This window comes from Narcine bancroftii, chromosome 4, assembly GCF_036971445.1.
Source record: "Narcine bancroftii isolate sNarBan1 chromosome 4, sNarBan1.hap1, whole genome shotgun sequence".
In the NCBI taxonomy this organism is placed as follows: Eukaryota; Metazoa; Chordata; class Chondrichthyes; order Torpediniformes; family Narcinidae; genus Narcine; species Narcine bancroftii.
The window spans coordinates 298,825,712-298,849,949 of NC_091472.1; the positions used below are offsets into that span (position 1 = coordinate 298,825,712).

Below are 24,238 nucleotides of genomic sequence, written 5' to 3' on the forward strand. Positions count from 1 at the left end.
TCATAAAATCATTGCTCAATTGTTTTGATTTTCCTGCTGTTTTCCAATTGGGTTAAGCTAACTGGGCTATAATTCCAACTTTCTCTTTCCCTTTTATGGGGCTTGAGGCATTATTTTTGCAATTTTATAATTAACTTTGACTTTTCCAGACTAAGGAATTGTAGTAAATGTGATAGCTTTAACCTTTCATTTCTTTTAAGACCCTAGGATGCAGGCCATTAAATTCAAAGAACTTATTGGGCATTTATGCTGCTGCTTTGCCTTGTATTTTTCTCCAGTAAAAATTGTTCTGCTTGTCTTTGCTTGTTGGCTTTTTTTACTATTATTGTGAAAGCCTCTGCTATTAGTGTATTTTCCATTATTAATTTCCATCTTCTTTTCACGAAGCGACTAGTATTTCCAATGGCTCTGCCCTTGCTGAATAGTCACTGTAGCGTTCTTATCTAATTGTTATTTGTTTTGTAGGAGTCTTTCATTAGCTTCTTTAAAAAAAATTCCAATCCAGATTTTTCCACTAGTCCAGATAATTTTGTCTCCTTTCAATTTGTTACTTTTAACTAGTTTAGTTATCCACAGATGGCTTGTTTGTTTTTAAAAAAAATATTTATCACTTGAGTGTATCTGAAGGATTCTGAAATATTTCTATAAAGTATAACTGCTTAGAATCAGAATTTATTGTCACGAACGTCATTAAATTTGTTTTACATCAATATTACAAGTGCAAATATTGCTTTAAATTATATTTAAATATTAAATAGTGCAAAAGAAGAACAAGTGAGGTAGTGTCTGTGATTCATTTTTCCATTCAGAAATCTGATGGGAGAGGGGAAAAAGCTGTCCTTGTGCTACTAGATGCTAGTCTTCAGGCTCCTGATGACAGCAGTGTCAAGAGGACAAGGCCTGGGTGGCAAGCGTCGTCAACGATGGAGGCTGTTCTCTTAAGGCACCGCCTCTTGTAGATGTCCTTGATGGAGTGAAGAATGATGTCCATGATAGTGCTGGCCAAGTTCACAATTCTCTGTAGTCTTTTGCTGTCCTGTACTTTTGACCCCTCCATACCAGACAGTGACTCAACCTGTCAGAATGCTCTCCATGGTACCATCTTGGGTGACATACCAGTTCTCAAACACCTCACAAAGTATAGCTGCTGACGAGCCGTCTTAGTGACTGCATCAATATGGAGCTTCCAGGATAGATCTTCAGAGATGATGACACCCAGATATTTGAAGTTCTTGACCGTTCCATTGCTGAACCCTGACATGAAGACTGGTTCATGTCCTGATTTTTAAAATTTATCCTCACCCCATGAAGTCCACAATCACTTCCTTAATTTTGCTAAAATTGAGTGTAAAGTTATTATGGCACCACTCAACTAGCTAATCTATCTCACTCCTGTACACTTCCTCACTGCGACATCAGCAAAGTTGTAGATGGCGTTTGAATTGTGCCGAGCCATACAGTCATGTGCTGTTCTTGCCTTTTAAATGTATCCATCCTAGTTTAGTCAATTTGGCTTTTATATCTGTATAACCATTTACAGAGCGGAAACAGGCCATGTTGGCCTTTCGAGTCCGCACCGGTTCACTGATTTTGTGCGCCCTCTTCAGGCATTGGTGATTTTAAGTGTAGTATATCTTTGAGAATTTTAACATCTATCCATAGGTACTCTTGATCACCTTTATTTTTTTTAGACCCAAGTCCTTGTATTTGACCTGCTGTTTCTTGATCACACTGCCCAGATGGTTGTTTACTGTGAGAATATTAATTAATCCCCCACAATGATTGAAACACTTTACCAACTTTCTTTGTACTCTGTCCAACGATATAGCTGTGGTGAAGGAGTCTGTGCACTATTCTGATCAGTGACTTGTTTCTCTTGTTATTTCTTTTATCCAGTCAACTGATTTGTGAAACTTCTGAGCTCAGGTTCTTTATGATTATCCCCTCACTCTCACCCTCCAATTTTTACCTGTACTGCTGGAATTGTGTTTATTTGCTCACCTTGTAATTGTCTCTTTTATTTCTGTTTTGTGTCATCATTTTTTGTTTTGAATCCTCTGTGCAATCATGTAAAGAACTTTTCAGTTTGTTTCCCACCTTCAACCTTATTTACAGCTTCACTCTTATAAATTAATTCTACTACTTGTTATAATGCAGTTATCCTTATCTATATTGCTACTCTGCACTGCAGAGTATCATCATACCTTCCTTCTTTTGGATCTTTGCATGGTTCAAGGGGTGCCATTGTCCTGGAGCGAGAAGGGGAAATGCTGAGAAAAATTGTGCAAAACAAGCATTTTTTTGTGATAAAAGCAATTTGGATTTCTACACATGCAATCTGGAAAGCACAGCTGGGATACACACAGAAGATCCACAGACAGCTGTGTGACATGTGGCAAGGGATCGAGACTATTGAATTAGTCAACCTTGGGAATTGAGGACAATGATGTTTTCCTTCCAGACAGACTGATCATTTTCTATGCACTGTTTGATGAAAAGAGCAGAATGATGCAGAAGAAAGCACCTTGTCCACCTGATGAACGTAGGTGAGGTGGACTCCCACAAGCCAGCAGGACCAGATGACAAATCCTGGTTTGGAACTAAAGGACTCTGCAGACCAATTGATGGAGGTATTCATGGACATCTTGAACCGCACACTGCAGCAGACTGTCAATCCTGCAGGATTTAAGACTGCTATCATCATCCCGGTATCCAAGAGAGTGACAGTTGCTGGCCTCAATGACTATGGTCCTGTGGTCACTTGACAAATGCTTAGTGTCTGGTGATGGAACACACACCTCCTAGAGATGCTAGACCATTTCAATGTACCTACAGAAGATGCTATATATCCTGTCTCTTCACTCCGTCCTAATCCACGTGGAGAACGACACCTCTTGCACCAGGCTGCTGTTCATTGACTTCAGCTTGAAGTTTATGATCATTCCCCAGAGACTGATGGAGAAGCTGTCCTCACTGGATTCTGGACCTCCTAATGGAAAGACCACAGTCTGTCCAGGTCGGTAGCAGAATGCTGAGGACTGGCACACCTCAAGGCTGGTTGCTCAGCTTGCTCTTATTCACTGACCCACTATTGCATCGCCAGATCCACCTCCAATAGTATCAAGACAGCCTCATCAGTAACAAACAATGATGAGTCGCACGCCAGAGAAGAGGTGGAAAATCTCGCATTATGGTGTGAGAATAACTACCTGTGTCTCAATGTGGACAAGATGAAGAAGATGATCGTGAACTTCAGGAAGACCAAGAATGACCACCCTCCACTGCACATCAACATCTTTATAGTGGAGAGCACTGATATCCTTGGAGTTCACTTAACTATCATGGGACATATCTCCTTTCTTGTCTGGAAGGTGCAACAGCCACTGCACTTCCAAAGAAGACTGAAGCAGGCAAGGCTACCAACCACCATTATATCAACCTTTTACAGGAACTCTACTGAGAGCGTTCTGCTGGCTGCAGCACAATACGGTGCTGCAGAGAAATGGGTTAGAGGTCATACTACACCACCATAAGAGTGGCAGAGAGGATTGCCAAGTCTTCCCTGCCCCCACCAAAATTAACGTTATCTACTATCGTTGTCTTGAGGGCATGCAAACTCACTGAGGACCCCTTCCATCCTGCGCACAGCATATTGCAGCTGCTCCCATTAAGTCTGGTTGCGTGTCTGCGTATTGACTGGAGAATGCTGATCGTCGGTTTGAATTTGTGCAATCAGATGGAAATAAACTTAACCAGGATATTAGATGCAGCCCAATTCAAATAAAACCCATTTCAACTGAACATCTACTATTTTCCCAGTTCAGCTGACACCTATTGAACTGAGGCTACATTTCTTCTGCATAGTTCTTGGAAATGCTCATTCAGTTCTGACCTTACTGAGCCAATGCTTAATTATTTAAAAAAAAAAAACCCATGGTAGATAATTGAAACTAAATGGTACAATCTTGCAGGTTGATGTGCATGTCTGTGAGAGAATTGCTAAAACTTGAGTGAAGCATATATGCATGGTTTACAATTAAAAGCATGAAGTACAAAAATATGAAAAATGCTGAACATCTAGCAAGTGATGGTAGGTTATGCTTTTGGCAAGATGTCATTGTTTTGCAGAGGGTGAATTTGAGATTTATTGTTGAATTGAAGTCCATTTTTGGAACTGTGCATGTGGAGAGATGTGTGAAAAGCTGGGGATCATTCCCTTGAAGAAATTTAACAAGCTGAATAGAAGCATTTCAAGCAAGCGGAATATGGTAAAAGGGGAGAAAACAATTTCCTCTGGAAGGGTGAGAAAATAGAAGACAGAATTGATTGGTTGGCAAAAAGCAAAAGGTCTTTTGTGGTATATAGTAGATCTAACTTGGTAATTTCAGGTAAGAAATTGCATATGAAGTTGGAAAGGAAATATTTGAATGGTATGGAGAAAGATTCAGGGAAATGGACAAACTTGGGGCAGTTCATTTCACTGAGCAATTTATACCAAATGTCACCTTTTGCTGTCTGGATCTAAAAGACAAAACTTGCCTGCAATAATGCTTTATACATTTCTTGGGTTACACTGTTAGACTATTGGCTAATGCTCATTGGCTTTGGAAATCAAAACACGAGTCTCCTTGTGCAAATGATTATTAATGATATTAAGAAGGTGAATAAGAAATTACTTTCAACACTCAAGGAAAGAATGTGCCTTGTACTTGGCCTCTTTGATGCATCCATCTTCTGAAATCTGAGCTACAGTAAAAGTGGTATCTGGAATTCAAGCAGAAAATAAATTAAAAAGAATAAAATAAAGGGTAAAAAATATGCTTTTAAAATTGTAAAAGTAAATGTTCTAAGGTAAAGTAGACCTTTGAAGATGGGAGCAAATATTCAGCCAGTAGAGTGCCTTGGTTGCACTTTCATCTTGGACAATAGACAATAGGAGCTGGCGTAGACCCTTCGGCCCGTCGAGCCAGCACCGCCATTTTACAGATCATGGCTGATCACTACTATCAGTACCCCTTTCCAGCCTTATCCCCTTAACCCTTAACTCCTTTGCCCACTAGAGTCTTATCTAACTCTCTTTTGAACATAATCAGCGAATCTGCCTCTACCACCCTCTGTGGCAGAGCATTCCACAGATTCACACTTCTCTGGGTAAAAAAATGTTTTCTCATCTCCGTCCTAAAGGGCCTACCCTATATTCTTAAACTATGCCCTCTAGTCCTCGTCTCTCCCATCATTGGGAACAAGTAATCCGACTTCACCCTGTCTATCCTCCTGATAATTTTGTATACCTCAATCATGTCCCCCCTCATCCTTCTAAACTCTATCGGATACAAGTCTAGTTTTTCTAGCCTTAGCAGCTGTTTGAATATACAGCTGTATTGCCCAGGGTGAAGAGCTGGCTGCTGCTTTGGTAACTCTCAAAGTATCTCCTTGTACCTGCTTAGTAATAATTGCCCCAATCAGAGGGTTTATCTGTAAACTTGGGGGCAGGGGATGCTATTGTTCGTCTTTTAGGTGGCTCCATGGAGGGGAAGGAAGGGGGGAAACCTGCAGATGCAACAAAGGTTAAATGTTTTCAAAGAATGTGACTGAAAATAGTCGTGTTTTAAGGTTTCTATATTCATACAAGTGAAATTTGTTCATTGCAAGTATGGTATAGTATTTTTGTCCTTTAAAATGTTTATCCTTCAAGTGTATCAGACATTTGTAAGAGCAAGTTGCAAGCAACTGGAAAACACATTTATCCAGATCTGCCAATCCCCATAGGTGCCGGATACCAGGGGTTTTGCTGAATATAGAACTGGATTAAGTGATCTTATTCTATCACATTGGACTTTTTTGGGAGGTATCGATTTGATGCTGAGTGGTACATTGTTTCTCCTGTAGGTTGCATGTAGTTGGAATTGATGAAAATTGCAAGTGTTTACAAAGCAATCTTTCTGCAAAATACTTGACAATATTTTCACTGTTTTGAGGTGTAAGCGACTTTATAATCACATCCCGAGCATACTGCTTAGCAAACTTTTAATTTTGTATTTTTTTTCCCCTTAAATATTTTTATTTTTTTTTTGTTTGTATGAACTTGGTCTTCCAAGAATTTTATATTTTGTGCTTTAATGTGTGTTTTCTCCTTCTGGATTCACTGTCTGAGCATTCTCCACTGTGATTGGCAGCTTACCCTGCAGGATATCATTGTAAATTGTATTGATTTCCTTGACATAATGTCTGACAGCAAGTGGCATCAAAGTGAAAGTCCTCACCACTTAAATACTCTATCTCCATTCTGCTTCACCACTGACTACAAAATCTAGGCCATTATTTTGTATATTTAGGCATCTGTTTTTTTTACTTTTAGAGGTAACGCAAGAATTGCTTTACTATTGATCATATAAACAATGCTCTGCATCAAAGTGTGAAACCAAATGCGTGTTGCTCCTGCTGTTTGGTGCTATTGTTTGTCATCTCATTGAATCTTCTTGCCTCAGTCCACCAGTACAAGTTTTATCTGTGGGATAATTATTGGGAGCTTTTCCAGATTAAACAATTATAATTTGACAATGACAAAACAATATCAACTTCGAGAAGAAATTATTAAAATACACGTTGATAAAACCAAATTAGCTACACAAGGTATTGAAAACTGATCATTTTGTTTACTGTCATCACATCAAGTTGAATTTTCTTTTAATATTGTGTATAATGTTGCAAGTCTAGCTGCCTATATACATTCAAGCTGCTCAATTAGATGTCCTTGTTCATGTCTGTGTTGGTTCACATACTGCAGCTGTGTAACCAACTTCAAATTGGACATTAGAATTAATTGGAGAAGGAAATTATTTCAGAAGCAGGAAATCAGAAAATTAAATGATAAACACTTGTGACTTTTGGAATAGCCTAATTGAATTGGGATTGAACAGCAAAATATCTAAAATAATCTAAGCATTACTTTTTAACCACTTGTCTCCTCCCTTGATGCAGTCATAATTTGATATAAGTCTTTTGCATCAATAGAAAGATTTTTACCAGAAGTAAATTCATATACAAATTTGAATTGCAGGCATTTAGTTCCCATGGGCAAATGCAATGTTATGGCCTGAGTGTCCTGGCCAGCTGCATCAGTGTGGTACAGTTGCTCCAGAGAAGCGGATCAGAGGTCAATCCACAGGCTCATAAGATTTTTGTCTGAAGAGGGCATGCAAGATCATTGAGGACCCCTTCCACCCTACACACAGCATCTTTCAGCTGCTTCTGTCGGGGAAGAGGTTCCAGAGTATCCGAGCCAGCACCACAAGGCTGAGGAACAGTTTCTTCCCACAGGAAGTTGCTGGGCAATTAAAGGGACTGCTCGCACTAACCATCTGAGACTTGTATTCATGAAACAGTCTATTTATTTGTTTGTATAGATTAAATACTTGCCCTGCATATGTATTGTCTGTATGTATTGCTGCTTCTGCACCAAGGACCGGCGAGCACTGTTTCATTGGGTTGTACTTGTACAATCATATGAGAATAAACTTAGATTTCTAAGGGATTTGCAATGTAGCTTTAAGGATGACTTCACCAAACACTGCTCTCAGCATTCTGGAGTTTCCTCTGCTTCAATACGCCAATCTTCAACCATATCACATCTCTTGTTGGGGTTGGTGGGGGGGAGGGGGGGGGGGGGTTGCTTGTGGAGAGAGAAATTTAGTCAGGATCCAACTTTAATATGTAATTCTCCTTTTGAGGAAATGTCTTTTTCACTGATTTAGTGAAATGCCTATTGATAGGAAATGACACCAATTTTTACACAAGTTTGACTGGTGCTTCCTTGAGCCTTTTCTTACATAGGTGTGTGGACAATCACAAGTATATATTCATGTGCAATGTTCTGGACATCAATAAATTATTAAAGTAAAAAATAATTGTTTTAATGTGTAAAGTGTGCTTAATCCTTTGGCTTGGCTTCGCGGACGAAGATTTATGGAGGGGGTAAAAAGTCCACGTCAGCTGCAGGCTCGTTTGTGGCTGACAAGTCCGATGCGGGACAGGCAGACACGGTTGCAGCGGTTGCAGGGGAAAATTGGTGGGTTGGGGTTGGGTGTTGGGTTTTTCCTCCTTTGCCTTTTGTCAGTGAAGGCTTTGGATAAATTGTTTTAATAGTGCACATAGTCTGACCAAATAAAGGAGGTATAGTGGATCCATTCTTTCCTTATCAGACTCGACAATGTGCAACCCCACTTCCCCTCTCAGCCTCTATCTTCACCCCTCCCTCTCACCTGACTTTCTGCCAAGCAACTCAGTCCTCACCTGAATCCACCTATCATTTGCCTGCTCTTGCCTCACCCTCTCCTATTTTTACTGGCTATCTCCCAATGTCCCCCTCCACAGATGCTGTTTGAACTGCTAAGTCCCTCTGGTAGTGTTTATGCTCCAGATTGCAGCATTTGAAATTTCTTGTGTAACTGATGATGTGAAATCTGGATGATCTTTGGCAATTCTTTGTGCTCAGATGTCAGCCATTGTAACCTTATAGCCATGCTAATTGATTTAGATTTGAATTAAATTTAATGTGTTTTTAAACAATTCAGTGTTTTATTCAATTTTAAATCTCTGTAACACTTGAAGATTACTATAGTCAAGTTTGCCATCTGATTGCACAAGTACAACCTGACGAAACAGCGTTCTCTGGTCTTTAATGCAAAGCACGCAGACATACAACCAGACATAATTAGTAGACAGACCAACAATATATATGCAGGACAAGTATTTTATCTATTGTTAAAATATTGTTCTGTGCATATCAGATTCTTGGATAGTTTGAGCAATTCCTTTGGTTGTTTAGCATTCTCACTCTGGGGAAAAAGCTGATCGATCCTCAGCCTGGTGGTGCTGGCTCAGATACTCCTGAACCCCTTTCCCTGATGGGAGCAACTGAAAGATGCTATGTGTAGGGTGTGCATACAGCATAGATTTGACAGCTGACGAAGCCCAGCAGTGTGGCATTGGAAGCTTTTTGTTTACTTGCAATTTCACGGCCAAGCATGTTTTAATTGATTTAGCTGATAATTGCATAACCTTGGGCCTGACTGTTTTGGATTGGGGTGTCTTTGGTCAGCACTGGCTAAGTCTGTTTGATTGTCAAGTGATTTGCTGTTAGCAGGAAATTCTGGTCTCTTTTTTAAAAACAGAACTCCTTAATCAATCCCAGCATTTCCTTTACTACTAACATTAGTTCATAGATATCCAGTTTTCTTTTCAAATTTGTTGTCAGAGTACACACATGACATCACATACAATCCTGAGATTCCTTTTACAGTCCTTCTCTTAAAGAGTGGGGTTAGATTTACTACCTTTCCATCTTTGGGAATTGATCCGGAATCTGTTGTGGAATATGATCACTAGTTCAACTACTTTGTTTATCTAATCTTTCAAAATTGAGATTTGCTGTTTTTCATTCACATTTTATTTCAATCACATTAATTGTAACACCTCCATTGTTGGAACATGGCTTTCAAAAATCTTGGAGTGTAGCTGGTGGTGCGGAGAATAAAACACAAAAGTTGTCTGAGCTGAACCAACAGAATTGTTTAATAGAATCTTTGCAGGAGTTTAAATAATTATAATTGGTGCGTAATCACAATCACCTGACCTCTGAAGTCAAGCACCTCCCAGAGTTCTTTATGCCCCCTGGCCACTGAGAATTGATCCTGGGGGGGTCTGCAACGTTTGACGCTGGTTGGATTATGAAGTGGCGCAGTTTGTCACAAAACCCCCCAAACCGAAATTCGGCAATAACATCGTATTCTCCCCTAATGGCTAGAATGGGCCAATGGACACCCCCTGCACCAGGAGCATGCGACCCCTAGTGGCTAACCTAGGTCCTCGTACTGGCTTAAGATGATCTACCGAAACCATTTCTTGGCCGCCGCCAACGTTTATGACAAACATGGAGCCATCATTCCGTGCCACCTTGAAAGGACCTTCATATGGCTGTTGCAGCAGCATCCTCTGTGGATCCCTACACAGGAATACGTAAAGACAGTCCTTGAGTTCAGGTGGAATGTATGAAGTCGTAGACCCATACCAGGTGACCGGGAAGAGCGTCAGTGTACTTGCCTTCTCCCTTAAGCGTGTGAGTACTGAACTGAGATTCCTGCTGCCCATGTGCTGCTTGAATGAAATCCCCGGGACCATTAAGGGGAAGAGGGGTCTGTAAATCAATTCTGCGGAGGACATAGCTAGACAGGGATTGTGTCAGTCCATAAGCACCAGTGTCTCATTCATTAGTTCAGAAGGAGTGCGGTTGCCCAGGCTGTCCATAATGGAGAAGTCATGCTGCCCTGTTGCATCGGGAAAGGCTGAGAATAAGGATGAGCAGAGCTTTGATGGCTTCATACCTGTTGTTGGCTGGGGGCTGGCATAAGAAATCAACAATATACCCAGCGGCGTCTTGGTTCGGTGATGCAATGACATAGTAGCACTTCGTTGGTGTAGATGGAACTGGGCCTCAGCTTGCTTGAACCAGACCTGTGCCTAGGAGGTCCAAATTACTGGAAGTTTGAGTGTAACAGTGTTGTGCACATCCATAGTGAAGTCCAAAATCTCGTTTGGACCATCAGGGTTACCAATGTAGATAGTGGTGCAGTGAATAAAACACAACAGAAGTTGTGAGCGGAATCAACAGAACTTTTTAATGGAATATTCGCAGCATTTTAAATAATTACAGTTGGTGTGCTATCACAATCACCTGACCTCTGAAGTCATGCGCCTCCCAGAGTTCTTTGTGCCCCCCCCAGCCACCTGTAACTCTTGATCCTGCGGGGCCCACAACTACGGACACCAGTTTGATGATGGATGATGTGGTTTGTCACAGGAGTCAGGTTGTGGAAACAATTGGGAAGTAGTACTCACATAATTCAAAATATTGTAAGAAAATCATAACGGCAATGTTTAAATAATTTAGTAGATAATATTTAAGTTTTAAATATTAATGGGATTTGGATATATTGTGTTGATTCAATGGTGAATAGGTTATTAATAAAGCTGATAATTGTTGCCATCTAAAGTTGCTCCTTGGTTATGGTGCTGAGCTGAAGTTCTGAACTATCTTGTAGTCCACATATAGTTTGATGGATCAGTGCTGGGAAATTGCATCATTGACGAGAGTATCAAGTTGCTCTGTTCTCTGCAGCAGTAGGGCTTGTCTGTTTCATTGAATTCATTTTGTCATCCAAACTGCCATACAATTGAGAAGTATTAACCTTGTTTTCAGTCTGAATAGCTACTCCATAGTTGTAGTAAAAACTAGTTTATACAGGTAGTCTTTCACTTCTGACCTATGCAAGTTATGTCCACCCACGCATATGACCAAAATTAAAAAAAAACTTCATTAAAACTACTGTACAAGTACATATTTTGTATTACAAGTGCTCTATACAGTGGTCCCCATTCCCTGTCGGCAGCCTGAGGTACCATTTTCCGACTTATGGCCAACCCAAGTTACAACCAATCTTTTTATCTCCATTACTGTCATAAGTTGGGGACTACCTGTACATGAAATGATACTGGTTGACAGAAATCAGAAATTCAACTGAAAAGTCCTGGAAGCACTTGGGACAGACTACAACTGTGCAGAGAGAAACAAAGTTAAAATATCAAGTTGTTCACCTTTTATTGGAGTTTTTTTGTCCTTGGGTTAAGAAAAGGAGATTGAAAAAGATGGCAACCAGGGAAAGACAGTTGAGAACTGCCTTACAACTTTCCAAGATGTTAGCTCCTCCATTCTCTACTACTTTTGATCCATTTGCACCAATGCAAATCCTTAGCTCAAAATTTCTTTCCTAAATCTTTTGTCCTTCCTCTACTTTCCTATAACATTAATTAAGGGGTAAATGTTAAATAAAAATATTTGATGTGGTACCGTTCTTTGGTAATTCTCTGTCCTTTAACACACTGGGGTGTTGCCTTCATAAATGAAAATTGTTGCTGTTTGCCCTCAGCAAATGAAGGGAGACAGCTGATCCAGATTTTTGCCTTTAGAGAGAAGAGTGAAGGAGACTGTGGCAAGAAGTCTTTCAGAAAAACAACCAGGGCAAGCTTGGACTAATGAACAAGTTGGCATATTAAAGCAAGACTTGAATGTGGTATAAATAGTCCAGCCAAATCTGGTAACATGGAGTTCTTCAAGTTTGTATCTTTGGACTTAATGGAGTAGTGATATGTTTTGTAAGCCTTCTGGATTGAGAGTCGTTTTTATGGAGGCAAATGACACCAAAACTATTAACTTGTTGAGCAGATAGATGATATACAATTCAAACTATATCCACTTGCCTTAACTTAGTTTTGTTCCCATGGTCTCGTTCCTCCCCACCTACATCTGCTATACTTCACATGCCCTTCAACAACTTCCAATTCACTAAACTCGGCCACCCTATCTCCATGAACATCTAATTACTATATACTGCCTTCCCCTTACCGAAGGCCTGAAATCCCTTTATTTTTTCATTGACAACGGACCCAACCAGTTGCATTCCACCACCACTCTGGTTGGCTGAACTTCTCCTTACCTTCAATAAATTCTTCTTTAACTAATTACAATTTCTCTAAATCAAAGGGGTAGCCATGGGTACCTGCATGAGCTCAAGCTATGTCTGCCTTTTTGTTGGCTAAGTGGAGCAATCCATGTTACAAGCCTACACAGAAAAGACTCCTCAACTGCTCCATTGACAATTGATTTGGTGCTCACCTATTATGAGCTTGTAGATTTTATCAACTTTGCTGCCAACTTCCACCCTGACACACCCTGTTTCCTGTCAGGATTCCATTCCTTTTTCATTGTTCCTCAGTCTCTGTCGAATCTGCTTCCAGCACAAGGTCTTCCATGCCAGTTCATCCAAGATATTCCACTTCAAAAATGCGCGAGTACCCCTCTACTACCATAAACTCGGCCCTCACATGTATATCCTCTATGATCTGCACATCTGCCCTGGCCCCCTCCACTCCCACACGCAACGAGGACTGGATTCCACTTGTCCTCTCCTCCCACTCCACCATCCTCAGCATCCAACATCCTATGCTATAGATGCTTTGTGGTTAGTAAGGGATTACTTAAGGTGGTATGCGAGTGGGGTTAAAATGGATGAGACTCACTACTAAGTGATCCTACCACCAGTCACAACTTCCCCTCTCCACCTTCTGCGGGGACTGTTCCCTCCATGACTCTTTTGTCTACTCCTCCCTTCCCACCAATGACCCCCTTGGCACCAACCTCTGTAAATGCATAAAGTGCTACACTTGCACCCACTCCTCTCCCCTCACCACCATTTGAGTCCTCATACAGTCCTTCAATGGAATAACACATGATTCTGTAAGGGTCATCTACTGCATCCGACGAGCCCATTGTGGTCTCTTCTACATCAGAGAAACTGGACGCAGATTAGATCGCTTCGTTGAGCACCTCTGCTTTGTCTGCCACAGTAGCGGGGATTTCCCAGTGACCTCCCATTTAAATTCCCTGCCCCTTTCCTATGCCAACATGTCTGTTCATAGTTTTGTGCACTGCCAGACTGAGATCTTTTCCCTTTGTCTCCTGTCTTCCAGCTCTGCAATCGCATTCTCACTTTTCTTCTCCTGTCTAACCAATGTGCAATTCTGGCATTTTTCTGTTGGTCCGTGCTCCTCCCTGCTCTTTCTTTCCATCTCCCTAACTTTTTAATTCAGGTACCTGCCTGCTTTTTTTTTTTTAACTCATACTTAAGGGCTCAGGCCCAGAATGGTATTGAAGGCCAAGCTGTAGTTGAAGAGCAGCCACATGTATGAGTTGCTGTTTTCGAGGTGATCCAGAGCTGAATGGAGAGCCAGTGATATTGCATTTGCTGTTGAGTGATTGCGACGATAGGCGAATTGCAGTGGGTCCAGATCTTTGCTCTGGTGCGTGTTAATTCTGGCCATGACCAGCATCTCAAAGCATTTCATCACAGTAGAAGTTAGTGCTACTGGGTAATAGTTGTTGAGGCAGCTCACACTACTCTTCTTGGGCACCAGGATGACTGATGTCCTTTTGAAGCAATTGGGGACGTCTGACTGCAGCAATGAGAGGTTGAAAATGTCTGTGAACGTTCCATCTAGTTGATTGGCATAGATTTTCAGTACCCTGCCAGGTAGGCCGTTAGGGCCTGACGCCTTGCAAGGGTTCACCCTCTTGAATGATGTTCTGACATCGTCCCCAGAGACAGATGTCACAAGTTCTTCAACCATTTCAGGGAATCTAGTAGGCACTGTTTGGTTCTTCTCAAAGCACCAAAAGTACTTCGCAGCCTGTTGTTTATTTTTGAAGTATAGTTACATGCTGGCAGCTATTTCGCAAGCTCCTACAAACTTAAATAAATGGCATTTGGGGAATATGGTAGAGGCATGTTAAATATCTTCATAGAAGAACATTAAAAACTGCAGATGATAGAATTTTAAGTAAATGAGTCTTGATTAAAGGTTTCGACCTGAGACATTGACCATTGCTACCCATTAAACTTGCCTGACCTGCCGAGTAACTCTAACAGCTCATTAGTAAAACAGAAAAATCTATAGACACCGTGGTTAAAGTAAAAAATGCTGGATAAACTCTGCTGGTCAAACGGTGTTGTTACGAGGCCAAAGGACTCAAAGACCAGCAGCAACAGAAATTCACCAAGACAATAGCTATTTAAAATAAAAATGATTTTGTTTTATTTTATTAATTATATAAGATCAATATTTAACTTAACCCCCTTCTAATTCTAAGCACGTGTGAATGAAATGTTTGTGTTCAGGAAAGTTCTTTTTTACTGTCCAGTCATTCACTTTTCACTTCTCGAAGTTCACTGGTATCAAGCAATCTTCCATCCATCCATGACCCATCCCTTCGCAAGCGAAGATTTACACGGTGACTTGTAGCTTTTCAGCTTTAGGCACTGTGTGCTGGGGCAAGGACTTGGAGGTGAGTGCTTGCCCAGGACAAACTCCTCCCTCTGGGTCCCACGCCACTGAGCTTGGCGCAGTGCGGGACATGACAACCAGAGTGATGCGGGATCACCCCGCAGTGGTGTTTCAACACCATGCTCTCTGGATCCTTCACCCACCAAGTTTGCTGCTGCAGACCGCTATGAAAACTGTTTCCCGCGCTCTGTCACAGCCTGCCAGCCCCTGTTGCTAGACTGACATGCTATTTTCCCATAGCTGAGGCCCTTTCCAGGTACTGACTGCAGGGCGAGTCGAGTCCAGGGATTTGAATTCAGAGTTGCCTTCTCCTCGCCTTTGCCTAAAGAGGCTTTGCCCACAAGGCAGTGGGTGGGATCCAAAACCGCTCTTCCAGAACATTGCAGTTCAGCTGCAGGATGCTGTCAATTCCCTGGTGTTGATCCAGTCTGGGTTGGCCAGGCTGGCGATGGCGAAGATGTCATTATTGGGCTGGTGGGGCCGGGCAGGGGCGTCTTATGGGCAGCCTGCAGCGGACCGGGCCTCCTGGGCCAGCTGGCTGAGGCACAGCTTAGTAGAGATGGGGGGGGGGGTTGATGGGCCTCCAGGCCTCGCCGTTGCCTAGCTGCTCACTGTTCCTGCATGGCAGGTTCCCAACCAAGAAGAAGCTGAGGTAGGTCTCGCCCTCGGCCAGGTCAGACGCATGGCTCCTCTTTGCCAGTCGGCGACCTGAGGGCCATGGGCTGGACGCAGGCATCTTGGTTCCATCATGGGTGACAGGCCGGTATTTCGGAGCCCTCTCCTCCAAAGGCAAACTTTTGTTTCACGGAGTTGGAGTTTTGAATTAAACATTTATTATCTTCACCAGGCTCTGGTGCTTTAACTTAAGTTATTACGACTCAGGAATGTCTTTGTTGATTTCAGAGAAATATTTGTTCGTTGGACACACAAATTGATCTCCTTCAATCAGCAACTGAAGTGTCTTGCTGAAGAAACTTGCCCCCTTGAGTTTTTCCAAAAGATAACTTCCAGGTTACCACAGTTCTTTTTTTCCCCCCTATTTCAGGAGAAACACAATAACCTGTCACAATCTCTGCAGTTGACTACAGGAAATTCATAATAGGCTGAACTCAGAACTCAAAACCCATTTTGAAATGGGGTCTTGCAGCAGGTCTGCAAACTGCAGTCTTCAATGCCAGCTGTTGCTGAATCTGTCTCCCTGTCCCAGCAAAGCCAATTGGAGACATGAAGTCTCCTCCTGCATGGCACTGGATGTTTGTTGTGAAATATGATTTAACAACTAAACCTCACAATCTTACCCCTTTTTAAGATCTATTTTCATTATTTTATTAACCCATTCTGTAATGGTGTCCTTTATATAGCAAAGGTAAAAATACATAACCAGTGTTTCAGGCTTGAGCCCTTAATCAAAAATGTTGGCAGACATCTGAGCAAAAGAGTAAAGATGGGGGAGTGTGGTCACAAAAGCAGGAGGTGATAGGTAGAGAAGGCATTCTCCAACCAAACAGCATTAACATTGACTTTTTCTGTTTCTGCTAACCTGCTCCTCTCTTCCCCTCCCTCCTTTCCTTCTTTCCAGTTCTCCTCTCTCCCTTCACTGAGTCAACCACCTTCCCTTCTCCATCTATCACCTCCTATCTTTGAAACTACACCCCCCCCCCCCCCCCGCACCTTGCTTTTTTTTTCTTGGACACCTGTCTCATTTCTCCGTACCTTGATGAAGGGTTCAAGTCTGAAACGTTGGTTATGCATTTTTACGTTTGCGACATTGTTTGACCTGCTGAGTTTTTCTAGCAGCTCATTGCTACTAAATATGTTTGTATTGCATGCATCTGAAAGACTTTAATTTGTATTGAATTGGCATTCTAAGTTGAAACAGTGAATTGAACGATGAAGATTTGGAAAGTTACTAATTTTAACTGAAAATCTCTAGTATTTGCCTACTAGATATAGAAGCAAGCTCAAATCTTGATTGTTGAACAGTATTTACAATAACTTGTGCCCAGATAGGAATTCTTCATACTTTAATGGAAATGAAAGAAGCCAGTACTTTCCACATCTGTGCTAAGCAGTAAGACTTTGCATCACAAATAGAGGAACAGCCATACAGGATTTGGTACTGGACAATGAACCTGATCAAGTGTAAATTTGGAACAGATTTTCTCTGGATAATGCACAGCAAAAATATGGAGGATGTTTAGGGATCATTTGAACAGGATTCTGGATGGGTTTCTTCCACTGAAATGGAAAGAATGGTGAGGTAAAGAAACCATGGTTGACAAGAGATCTGGAACAATTGGTCAAGAGAAGGTCCTCATCCAAGGCTCAGTAGTGGAGAGGGTCAAGAACTTCAAATTCCTGGGTGTCAACATCTCCAAGAATCTGTCCTGGAACTTCCACTTTGATGCAATCACAAAGAAGGCTCGCCAGCAGCTATAGTTTGTGAGGGGTCCAAGAATATTCGGTATGTCACCGAAGACTCTTGTGAACTTCTACAGGTATATTGAGGAGAGCATTCTGACTGGTTGCGTCACTGCACCAACTTTCAAGACAAGAATAAACCCAGAAGGTTGTAAACTTGGCCTGCAACATCATAGGCACCAGACCACTCCGAGGACATCTACATGAGGCGATGTCTTAAGAAAGTAGCCTCTATCCACAAAGACCCTCCCATGCTGTCTTCACTCTGCTACCATCAGGGAAAAGGTACAGGAGCCTAAAGACGCGCACTCGACGGTACAAGGGCAGCTTCTTTCCTGCTGCCATCAGATTCCTGAATCATCAATGAACCAGACACTGCTTTACTTTGCATGCACCATTATATAATTTTTTAATACAGTAATGTCGTAAGATGGTTATAATGTGTATGTTTATGCTATGGTGCTGCTGTACAACACAGAAATTCATGACTTCATGAAAATAAATCCTGATTCTGAAAACATACATAAGGTTTAGGAAGGCAAATTGGTCAGGGCTCATGAGAATAGCAAGGTAGTCAGGAAGGAACATGAGAAGAGACTTGGGAGAGTTACAAGGGGGAACAAGGTGGCTTTGGCAAGTAGGTTAATCCCAATGCATTCTACACCTGTGTGAAGAACAGGAGGATGACTCGAATGAAGGTAGGAATGCTTAAGGATAAGGTGGGGGGGAGGGGAGGAGAAAATAAATATGTGCCAGAGGTGAAGAAGCCAGTAGAGACCCTTAATGAATACGCATCGGGCAGAGGCATTAGGAATGTGAGGTCACAATAGAATTGGCAAATGTCAGAGTTAAGAAAGGGGTAGTGATGGAGTATCTGAGAAGGAGAGATTAATCATCCATCTGGTAGGAATTTGGAGTCCAGGTTATGAATTTTCTCCTCAGATTAATTCTTTGAGCATTGGTAACATTATGAATCTGTGCAGCATTTCTTCTAAAATTAATAATGTTTCAAACCATCCAGAGCTAATAAAGGAAGCAGAAGATGGTATCAAATTGAAAGAAGTGTTGGAAAATAATGTGGAATATTTTAAAAATTGCATTAATAAAGGAAGATTGAGAGCAAGGAAGGAAAAGTTAGAAAATTGATCAGCTATCCCAACGTAAATTTTTGGTGGACACAGGATTGGAGGTTATTGTTTTTCCACGAACTGGTTTCAATACACATTATCCTACCCCTAACCTTCGACTCACAGCAGGTCAATAGTTCCAATGTACCCACATATGGCTCTTTTTAAAAAAAAATGTTCGGTTCAAGGGGAACATTTACATATGGTCTTTTATTATAGCGGCAGTGTCATGACTGCTACTCGGGGCCGATTTCTTTCAAGCTCATTCGTTCATGATGGATTTAAAAGGGTAAAAATGGTACCACCTTTCAAACTATTCACCTGCAGAATTGCATGTTCCTGCACTATGCCTTCAAGCCCTGTGTAAGACTGTTGATAAACTTGTAGAAGGGTTTCACAAAATTACAACTCTCCAGGTTTTGACCCCCACCACGAAACATGGAGGAACTCGCCATATTTCTACCAAGGGTCCTCCCATTTATGCTAAGGCATGTTGCTTGCCTCCAGAGAAAATGCAATTAGCTAAACAAGAATTCCACAAAATGGAAGAGTTGGAATAATTGGCAGATCCGACAGCCCATGGGTGTCTCCATTACATTTAGTCCAGAAACACTCAAGGTGGAGACCTTGTGGAGATGATAGATGGCTCAAGATTTTTCAGTGAATCTGCATAGGGGTGAAAATCTTTTCAAAAGTGGAATTGGTGCATGGATATCACCAGGTGCCAGTGGAACCTGACGACATCTGGAAAATGGCAATAATTGCCCTTTTTGGATTGTTTGAATTTTTATGTATGCCTTTTGTGTTTTTAAAAAAAAAAATGCAGCTCAGACCTTTCAGTGAGTTATGGACGCAGTAAGGCATGGCCAATGTCTTCATTTATCTAGTCACCACCAGAAATAAAGAATACATGGAACATCTGCGTACATTTTAGACGTCTGCGAGAATTTGGACTGACCAATCTAAATAAATGTGTTTTTGGTCAACAGTCCATAGAATTCCTGGGGCATACAATCACCAACAAGGGCATGATTCCGCTGCCTTCCAAGATCAACACCATTACTGAATATTCTAGACCACACATGTCAAACTCTGGCCCGCGGGGCAAATTTGGCTCGATATAATTATATTTGGCCCGCAAGATCATTTCAAAAATGTATTAGAGGTGGCCCGCTGGCCGCCATGCCAGTATAGCGCATGCACAGTAATACAACAAATCCCAGAATGCATTGGCGTCAGCCTGCTAATCGCCCCCACCTCCTCTGTTTACGTTGCAGGGTCTCACCGTGGACTCTGGTTTTGGGGCCTGGCCGGTGTCAGGGGAAGCCAAGGCCGCTTCCCAGCGCCCGGAACCGGAGGCCTCGGGCCTGACCTCGCCAGGACCATTGCCCACAGGCCTGAGTAAGGATTATGAACTTTAATCTCAGGATAAAACGATCTTCCAATAGTTTCATGTCACAGTGATAAATATATTCCTGGTTAAAAATGATCCTGCACCTGGATGCAAGCTCATTAGGCATAAAACTTGAAAAGTGTGTAAATCAAAGGATATCTTTACCAATGGAAAAAGGGCATGGCAAATAACCCTGCTAGAGTTCATGCCCACAATCAGTCACCCATTTGATTGTTTCAGGAATCATGTTATTCTCCCACATTCTCAATAACCCTCAGATTTTACTATTCGACAGCACACTAGCAACATTTGACAAATCCTCTATAGAGAAATATTATTTATTGAATATTTTATTTCTCATTTGTTAATGCTTCTGGAAAGAGTTTATCCAAAACTATTATTAAACATTTATTTTAATAAGAAAAAGTTTAACATTACATATGTTGAAAGAAGAGAAAACATGCAGATGTTGTTGAAAATTTTCAATAAATATTTAGTTTGACCCTCGACTTAGTCCAAGTTTTTAATTTTGGCCCTCCGTGAATTTGAGTTTGACACCCCTGTTCTAGACCAATCACTGTCAAAGGTCTGCGAGAGTTCTTGAGCATGGTTAATTTTTATTGTCGATTCCTTCCAGTAGCAGCTCGCATTATGAAGCCTCTGTTCAATCTGTCTGGTAATGCCATATCTGTTCAGTGGACAGATGAAAGTCCAGATGCTTTCATAAAGACAAAGGAACTATTGGCTCAAGCAACCAGTTATCCAATCCTAAACGTAGCCACTGTCCTTTCAACAGACGTGTCTGATGTGGCCATAGGGGGCACTCTGCAGCAGTATGTCAATGGACAATGGAAGCCATTGACATTCTTTAGCTGCCACCTTTGTGAGGTGACAAAAAATACAGCACCTTTGATAAAGAGCTCATAGCCATATATTTGTCCATCCCACACTTCTGTTACTTTTTGGAAGGCAGACACTTCACCGTGTTCACAGATCATAAACCCTTGACCTTTGCATTTTTTAAGGTGTCAGAGCCCTGGTCAGCTCAACAACAGCAGTAGTTGACCTTCATTTTGGAATTCTATACCAGAATAATGCACATTTCTGGAATAGGCAATGTAGTGACTGATACCTTGAGCGCAACTGAGCAGGAAAGTGCATCAGCTATGGACCACGGTTTTGACTACACGGCTCTTGCCTCTGCCTAAGCACAAGACAGTGAGATGGAGTTGTATCACACCTCAATAACTAACCTGTAATGGAAGGAAGTGCAAATCGATGCTGACAGTAAGCTGCTCTTTTGAGATGTGTCAACACGACACCCATAGCCAGTGGCTCCAGCTTAGTGGAGACATCGCTTTTTTGATTCTCTCCCTGGTCTTTCTCATCCATCCATCCATCCATCCATCCATCCATCAGATCAACCAGTCTTCTGATTTCAGACAGATTTGTTTGCCATGGTCTGAAGAAAGATGTCTCACAAATGGCCATATCTTGTGTAACTTGTCAAAATCCATTGGCATGGAAAGCTCCACTACAACTCTTCCCACCGGTAACTCACCACTTTGTCCATGTGGACATTGTGGGACCAATTCCAGTTTCACGAGGCTACCGCTATCTCCTCACTATGATCGATAGGTTTCTGAGATGGCCTGAGGCAGTCCCCATGCTAGATGCTTCTATGGACTCTTGTGGGCGAGCATTCCTTAATTCCTGGGTGGCTCGCCTTGGCCTACTGGCACACATCACTTCTGATAGAGGACCTCAATTTACATCTTTGTTATGGACAGTCTTATTTTGACTGCTCAGCTCTAGGCTTCATAATTCAAGTATCTATCACCCGCAGTCCAAAGGGATGGTTGAATATTTCCATCGTCACCTTAAATCAGCCTTAATGGCCCATTTGGGTGGTTCATACTGGGCAGACAAATTACCATGGGTGTGGCTCAGCATTAGGACAACTCCAAAAGAGGATCTTCATTCTTCGTCTGTGGAGCTTGTGTAAGGTGTGCCTTTGGTGGTCCCTGGGGAATTCGTTCCACACGGCTCAAATCCTGCAGGTGGGGGGACGGAGCAGAGGCAGCACCCAACACATTTGCTCTATTGTAGCCACTGAAAATGTTATTTTGTGTTCATTAGCTACCACTACAGCACACAATTGCAGGGAAATCTGAACAAACTTGATGAAGCAAAACTTCAACATCAGACAGACACCAGGGAATGTCGTGTGATGTGCTTTTTAGAAACATGGCTAAGCACAGACATTTTGAACACTGCAACAACCCAAGGACTGCACTCTCCATCGCACTGACCGAACACCAGCATCAGGAAAAAACAAGGGAGGTGACGTTTGTTATCATCAATTCATCGTGGTGCACGGACGTGATGGCCATATCCCAGGCTTGTTCCCCCGACCTGGAAAATCTGACGATCAAGTGCCACCCATTCTATCTACCGAGGGAATTCACCACCATCATCCTGGTTGCAGTGAACATTCCACCCCAGGCTAATGTCAGGCTGCCACAGAGCACTGTGATAAACAGCCATGAGAAAGCTCAGCCTGATGCCTTCCTGATCATTGCAGGGAACTTCAGTCAGGCCAACCTAAAGAAGTTTCTGACAAACTAACATCAACACATCACGTGTGAGACCAGTGGAGTCAACACACTTAACGACTGCTACAATATCATGAAGAATGCCTACCGAGCCATTCCACGAACACATTTTGGCAAGTCTGATCACCCAGCTGTTATTCTACTCCCGGTGTACAAGCAGAGACTGAGGACCCACTGCACCAGTAGCGAAGATGGCAAAAATATGGTCAAGGGAGGCAGAGGAGCGTCTGTAGGGCTGCCTTGAATCGGTGGACTGGAAGTATTCAAGGATTCATCCATAGACTTGAATGAATATGCAACATGTATCACTAACTTCATCAAGACCTGCCTGGGTGAGTGTGTGCTCATGCGCATGTACTGGGTGTTTCCCAACCAGGAGCCCTGATGAATCAGGATTTGCAACCTGCTCAGTGTGAGCACAATGGGGTTTAAGGCTATGGATTTAGATCTCTACAAGAAGACCAGGTACGACCTGCAGAAGGCCATCTCTACGGCAAAGTGGCAATTCCAGAGGAAGCTAAAGACATACTCGGCAGCTCTGGCAGGGAGTTCAGGACATTGTAACCTACAAAGAGAGGGCAAACACCTTAGATGGCTGTGATGCTTTATTACCCGATAAGCCTGAACATGTTCTATGCCCAATTTGAGAAGAACCACCAAACAATGCCCACTAGAATCCCTGCAAAGGCTGAGGACACTGATATCTGTCTCTGAGGATGACGTTAGTACATCATTCAAGAGGGTGAAATCTCACAGGACGTCAGGCTCTGATGGCATACCTGGCAGGGTACTGAAAATCTGCACCAAACCCAATCCCAATCATGGACACTCTCAACCTCTCATTGCTGCAGTCAGAGATTCCCACCTGCTTCAAAAAGGCATCAATCATCCTGGTGCCCAAGAAGGGAAGTGTGAGCTGCTTCAACAGACTACCGCCCAGCAGCACTAACTTCAACTGTGATGAAATGCTTTTAGAGGCTGGTCATGGCTAGAATCAACATGTACCTAAGCAAAGGTCTGGACCCACTGCAATTTACCTATCCTCACAATCGTTCCACAGCAGATGCAATATTGCTTGCTCTCCATTCGGCTTTGGAAAACAGCATCTCAAACATATGCCTGTTCTTCATCGACAGCTCAGTCTTCAATACCATTATTCCTTCAGTGCTGGTCAAAAAGCTACAAGTGCCTTTGTATGTTTGCACTATTATTCTGCCACAAAACACCAAATTTCATGACTTGTTCATGACAATAAATCCTGATTCTGTTTATTAGAGCTCAAACCACCAGGCAGAGGAGCAGCTTCTTCCCATGGATGTTGAGACTGCTGAACTAATATTAATTGTTACTATATGTATACAAGAAATGTACTGTAAATGCATGTGTAATCGTTGAATTTTGTTGTCCAATTTTAGTGAAATTTAGGGTGTTGACTATTATACGCATACTACTTTTGACCATGGTAAGTACCTGCGTTGTTCAGGAGCTCAGGCGGTCGTCCAGGGCCTGGGCGAGGGCCCACGGCTGGGGCGATAGGGGGTGGAGACTGATTTTTACACTGTTATCGACTGTTACACACGTATACGACTTTGAACTTTGATGGTTAGCAGCCTTCACTAAGTTGTCTAATTTCAAATTTTACATGCTTATTGTGATTGGAATAAAATTGAAACTACTACAACATTCTTTCTGCTATCCAACCTTTCTCGCTGCAGATGCCTGGGACA

At 42.2% G+C, this 24,238-nt stretch overlaps 1 protein-coding gene across 8 annotated transcripts in view; it reads left to right on the forward strand.

The window, feature by feature from the left end:
- The window catches only part of LOC138762146 (serine/threonine-protein kinase tousled-like 1), a 135,841-nt gene that overhangs the window by 13,649 nt on the left and 97,954 nt on the right, over positions 1-24,238 (forward strand). The window contains exon 1 of one of the 8 annotated variants that reach the window (XM_069935611.1): positions 10,837-10,911. The exons of the other annotated variants lie outside the window; for them this stretch is intronic. The gene's annotated coding sequence lies outside the window, so the exon portion shown is untranslated. Of the gene's footprint in view, positions 1-10,836; positions 10,912-24,238 lie in introns of those variants that run through there. 8 annotated transcript variants of the gene reach the window in all.